This window comes from Mustelus asterias, chromosome 15 (assembly GCF_964213995.1).
Source record: "Mustelus asterias chromosome 15, sMusAst1.hap1.1, whole genome shotgun sequence".
In the NCBI taxonomy this organism is placed as follows: domain Eukaryota; kingdom Metazoa; phylum Chordata; class Chondrichthyes; order Carcharhiniformes; family Triakidae; genus Mustelus; species Mustelus asterias.
The window spans coordinates 68,292,941-68,299,031 of record NC_135815.1 but is presented as its reverse complement, the minus strand read 5'-3'; positions in this window follow the sequence as shown (position 1 = coordinate 68,299,031).

Sequence of the window (6,091 nt, the reverse complement as noted above, 5' to 3'; positions counted from 1 at the left end):
CCCATTACCCCATTCTTCCCAGTCTTATTCCTCTCCCACCCTACATTCTTTCTCTTCGTTCATGTGGCATTATCCCCTCTGTAATTGCCTCCCTCACCCTCCACTTTATTAAATTTCATCTAATGTTGTCCATTCCAACAGCCTGTCTATATCCTCTTGGAGACTATCACTACCATAGAATCATAGGATCCCTACAGTGCAGAAAGTTGCTTTCAGCCTATTGAGTTTGCACTGACTCCCTGACAGAGCATCTTATCCAAGTCCACTCCCCAACTCTATTCCCGTAACCCTGTACATATTAGCACCCCTTTCATATACTAGTCCTTCTTTTCTATAGCAGCCCTCACCTCATAACAGTTCTCATCCTCCGTATCAGTTCTTCTTTTTCCTCTGCTTCCACTCCTCTCCTCTAATTGGCCCACTTATCCGACATCAACCTTCATCTCTTATACTTGCCCTCCTCTCCTATTCTGGACCTCCTCTCCTGTACATGTCCGCCTCCTATATCAGTCACCCTTTGTGTTCCAAGAATGGCCCTAGAAACTAATTATAATTTTTGTTCTAATTTAATTGACCTGCCTGCCCTGTGCAAGGCTGCTTAATATCAGTATTCATATTGAGAGACGAGCCGTGTAGAGCTCATTCTGAACGAGACAATGCTACATCTAGTTGAGAATATAAAACTATGTTTTATATTCTGACTATAGTCTGGAAAAACACGACTAACCCCAGTGGGACATAATGGTTCAGGTGCTTGGATTGTTTGTTAACCAGAATATAAAGTGAGACAGCGTTCACCCCAGGGAGTTCGAGCATTTTAGGTGACGAAAAGCTCATGCTTGATGAGGAAGAATAACAAGGTTCGGGAAAGCATTACCTCATTTAAGACATTCTCAAACTTTGTGTTAGGTGTCCCAAGAGGGTGAGATTCAAAGGAAGGACTACCACCTCTGTGTGACTCTTTTCCCTCTTTACCTTGTTTCTGTAGATACTCCAAATCAATGCACGGAGATCCATGAGCAGAAAACAATACAAGATCCAATGCCATAATTTTCGATTTCAACACAATCCTACAGCGAGCCACAAAAATGGGTCTCTAGTTATCTCTGGTGTTTGAGAGTGGTGTCAATTATGGGTGCTCTGGTCAATTTCAATGAAAGCTGCCTTTACATGGAGTTGGAATTACAACAATTAAAAGGCATTTGGACAGGTACATGGATGGGAAAGGTTTACAGGGATCTGGGCCAAACGCAGGCAAATGGGAGTAGTTCAGTTTAGGAAAGCCAATCTATATGGACGAGTTGGGCCAAAGGGCCTGTTTCCATGCTGTATATTTCTATGACTCAATGAGCACAATTCACAACCCACTAATTTGGCCATTGGAAACCTGACTGAATGAACATAATTATGCAAACTCCTGGAACATGCCTATTAAATGGTCTCCATTGTCTGATTTGAGACACCATCACCGGAACTCTATTGTCTTGCCCGCCACGGGAATCAGAGCGGGCAAGGAGTGGAAAATGGAAAGGTCCATTGACCTCAGGCTGGATTTTCCGTTCTCAGGTTGAGCAAGGCCATAAAATCCCGCCCCATGGTTTGCAAAATGAGCTTTCGTACTAACCTTTGTCAGATTTTCTACTTCAAAGGAATCATAATTATAATAGGAGATATTCTCCGTTCACTTCAATCAGATTAACTTCCTTTTCTTCAGAGGCCAGCACCACATTTTGTGCTTCTTTGCTGGAAACGTTTTGCCGTATCACTTGTAGATTCATACATTTTAATGTCTAATTCATCAGCAACCAATCAATCAGTGCCCTCATTGTCCTAATATTTCAGAGGGCCTGCTTCATGTATTCTCCTAATAGCAATATAATAATTCAATTCATATTGTATATCAATCCATCCTGTATGCTGGCCCATCTTTTATAAATCTAGGATGGCACTTTCTCACTTGTCTCAAGTTAACCTTTGCTCAGATTTCCAGGCAATCTAGTAGCTGAATTATGATCATTCTATGATCAGCATAACTTCCTTGTCAAATTCTTTCAGGAAGGTGGATTACCTCAATGTCTAGCATAAGCTTTGACATTTCATCACTGAAAGCCAGGGCTGGGATTCTCCCAAAACAAAACTAAGTGTCCAACGAGTGGGAAAACAGAAATATTTTCCATCTATTTTTTTGAACGTACTTACCAGAACAAATCTCCAACACTCTGTGCAATGCAGAGTGCCTCAGCGTGATTCCCTCTGGTAAGAAGGGAGCGGAACCTATTCCTGCCCGAGAGGCCGGCAGCATAGTGCAGAGCGAGCCACTGCGCATGCGCCGATCTGTCAGTGCAGAGATTGGTGCATGCACACTAGCCCCCGCATCGCCGACCTCCCACTGATGCCCAAGGGATCTTGCACTAGTTCACTGGCCAGCCCCGAAACCCCCCTGACCGCAGCCCCCCAATTGCTGGCCTACTGGACCTCCCTAGGCCAGCCCCCATGTCCACCCCTACCAGCCCTGATCTCCCCCACCACCCCGCAGCCAACTCCGATAAGGACATAAGTAGAAGCAGGAGTAGGCCATCTGGCCCCTCGAGCCTGCTCCGCCATTCAATAAGATCATGGCTGATCTTTTCATGAACTCAGCTTCACTTACCTGCCCGCTCACCATAACCCTTAATTCCTTTACTGTTCAAAAATTTATTTATCCTTGCCTTAAAAACATTCAATGAGGTAGCCTCAACTGCTTCACTGGGCAGGGAATTCCACAGATTCACAGCACTTTGTGTGAAGAAGTTCCTCCTCAACTCAGTCCTAAATCTGCTTTCCCTCATTTTGAGGCCATGTCCCCTAGTTCGAGTTTCATCTGCCATTGGAAACAACTTCCCTACTTCTATCTTATCTATTCCCTTCATAATCTTATATGTTTCTACAAAATCTCCCCTCATTCTTCTAAATTCCAATGAGTATAGCCCCAGTCTACTCAGTCTCTCCTCATAAGCCAACCCTCTCAACTCTGGAATCAACCTAGTGAATCTCCTCTGCACCCCATCCAGTGCCAGTATATCCTTTCTCAAGTAAGGAGACCAAAACTGTACACAGTACTCCAGGTGTGGCCTTACCAGCACCTTATATAGCTGCAATATAACCTCGCTGTTTTTAAACTCCATCCCTCTAGCAATGAAAGCGACAAAGAAAGGAAAGATAGGTTATGAAGCTAGGCTAGCTCTAAATATAAATATAAAAAATGATAGTAAAAGCTTTTACAAATATATAAAAAGGAATAGAGTGGCAAGAGTGAATATTGGACCCTTGGAGGACAAGAGGGGGGATTTAATAGTGGAAATGAGGAAATGGCTGAAACTTTAAATAAGTTTTTTGTCGGTCTTCACGGTGGAAGACACAAATAGTTTACCGAATATTAACGATAGAGGGTTGGTAGGAGGAGAGGTACTCAATACAATTAATGTTACCAGGGAGGCAGTACTTGGTAGACTAACGGGACTAAAGGTGGACAAGTCCCCGGGCCCAGATGGAATGCATCCCAGGGTACTGAAAGAAATGTCAGAGGTAATAGCGGATGCGTTAGTGGTTATTTATCAAAATTCGTTGGATTCTGGGGTAGTGCCGGCAGATTGGAAAATGGCTAATGTTACGCCGCTGTTTAAAAAAGGAAATAGACAAAAGGCGGGTAACTACAAGCCGGTTAGCTTAACGTCTGTAGTTGGGAAAATGCTGGAATCCATCATTAAAGAAGAAATAGCAGGCCATCTGGATCAGAATGGTTCGATTAAGCAGACGCAGCATGGATTCATGAGGGGAAAGTCATGCTTGACGAACTTGTTGGATCTTTAAGATGTGACAACTAGTGCGGTTGACGGAGGGGAACCGGTGGATGCGGTGTTTTTGGATTTCCAAAAGGCGTTTGATAAGGTGCCTCACAAAAGGTTGCTGAAGAAGATTGGGTCACACGGAGTTGGGGGTAGGGTGTTAGCGTGGATTGGGGATTGGCTATCCGACAGGAAGCAGAGAGAATAAATGGGTGCTTCTCTGGTTGGCAGATGGTAACTAGTGGCGTGCCACAGGGATCGGTACTGGGGCCTCAACTAGCATTTATATAGACGATCTGGAGGAGGGGACTGAGTGTAGGGTAACAAAGTTTGCAGACGACACAAAGATAAGTGGAAAAGTGAATCGTGTGGAGGGCGTAGAAGGTCTGCAGAGAGATTTGGACAGGCTGAGTGAGTGGGCGAGGATCTGGCAGATGGAGTATAACGTTGACAAATGCGAGGTTATTCACTTTGGAGGAAATAATAGCAAATTGGATTATTATCTAAATGGAAAAAAATTACAACATGCTACTGTGCAAAGGGACCTGGGGGTCCTTGTGCATGAGACGCAAAAACCCAGTCTGCAGGTGCAACAGGTGATCAAGAAGGCAAATGGGATGTTGGCCTATATCGCAAGGGGGATAGAATATAAAAGCAGAGATGTCTTGCTGCATCTGTACAGGGCATTGGTGAGGCCGCAGCTGGAATACTGTGTGCAGTATTGGTCCCCTTATTTGCAGAAGGATATATTGGCCTTGGAGGGAGTGCAGAGAAGGTTCACCAGGTTGATACCAGAGATGAGGGGTGTTGATTATGAGGAGAGACTGAACAGATTGGGTTTGTACTCGTTGGAATTTAGAAGGCTGAGGGGGGATCTTATAGAGGCCTATAAGATAATGAAGGGGCTGGATAGGGTAGAGGTGGAGAGATTCTTTCCACTTAGAAAGGAAGCTAGAACTGGAGGGCACAGCCTCAAAATAAAGGGGGGTCAGTTTAGGACAGAGTTGAGGAGGAACTTCTTCTCTCAGAGGGTGGTGAATCTCTGGAATTCTCTGCCCACTGAGGTGGTGGAGGCTACCTCGTTGAATATGTTTAAATCACGGATAGATGGATTCCTGATCGGTAAGGGAATTAGGGGTTATAGGGATCAGGCGGGTAAGTGGAACTGATTCACTTCAGATCAGCCATGATCTTATTGAATGGCAGGGCAGGCTCGAGGGGCTAGATGGCCTACTCCTGCTCCTATTTCTTATGTTCTTATGTTAATGAAGGACACAATTCCATTTGCCTTCTTAGTTACCTGCTGCATCTGCAAACCAACTCCTCGTGATTCTTGCACAAGGACACCCAGGTCCCTCTGCACAGCAGCATGCTGCAATTTTTTCCATTTAAATAATAGTCCATTTTGCTGTTATTCCTACCAAAATGGATGACCTCACATTTACCAACATTGTACTCCATCTGCCAGACCCTCGCCCACTCACTTAGATTATCAATATCCCTTTGCAGACTTTCAGTGTCCTCTGCACACTTTGCTCTGCCACTTATCTTAGTGTCATCTGCGAATTTTGACACACAACACTTGGTCCCCAACTCCAAATCATCTATGTAAATCATAAACAATTGCGGTCCCAACACTGATCCCTGATGCACACCACTGGTCACTGATCGCCAACCAGAAAAACACCCATTTACCCCCACTCTGCGTTCTGTTAGTTAACCAATCCTCTATCCATGCCAATACATTACCCATAACACTGTACACCTTTATCTTATGGAGCAGTCTTTGGTGCGGCACCTTGTCAAATCATAGAAATCATAGAAACCCTACAGTGCAGAAGGAGGCCATTCGGCCCATCGAGTCTGCACCGACCACAATCCCACCCAGGTCCTACCCCCACATATTTACCCGCTAATCCCTCTAATCTACGCATCCCAGGACTCTAAGGGGCAATTTTTAACCTGGCCAATCAACCTAACCCGCACATCTTTGGACTGTGGGAGGAAACCGGAGCACCCGGAGGAAACCCACGCAGACACGAGGAGAATGTGCAAACCAAAAATGCCTTCTGAAAACCAGATACACCACATATACAGGTTCCCCATCGTCCACTGCACATGTAATGTTCTCAAAGAATTCTATCAACTTAGTCAAACATGAGCTTCCCTTTATGAACCCATGCTGCATCTTACCAATGGGACAATTTATATCCAGATGTCTCGCTATTTCTTCCTCGATGATAGATTCAAGCATTTTCCCTACTACA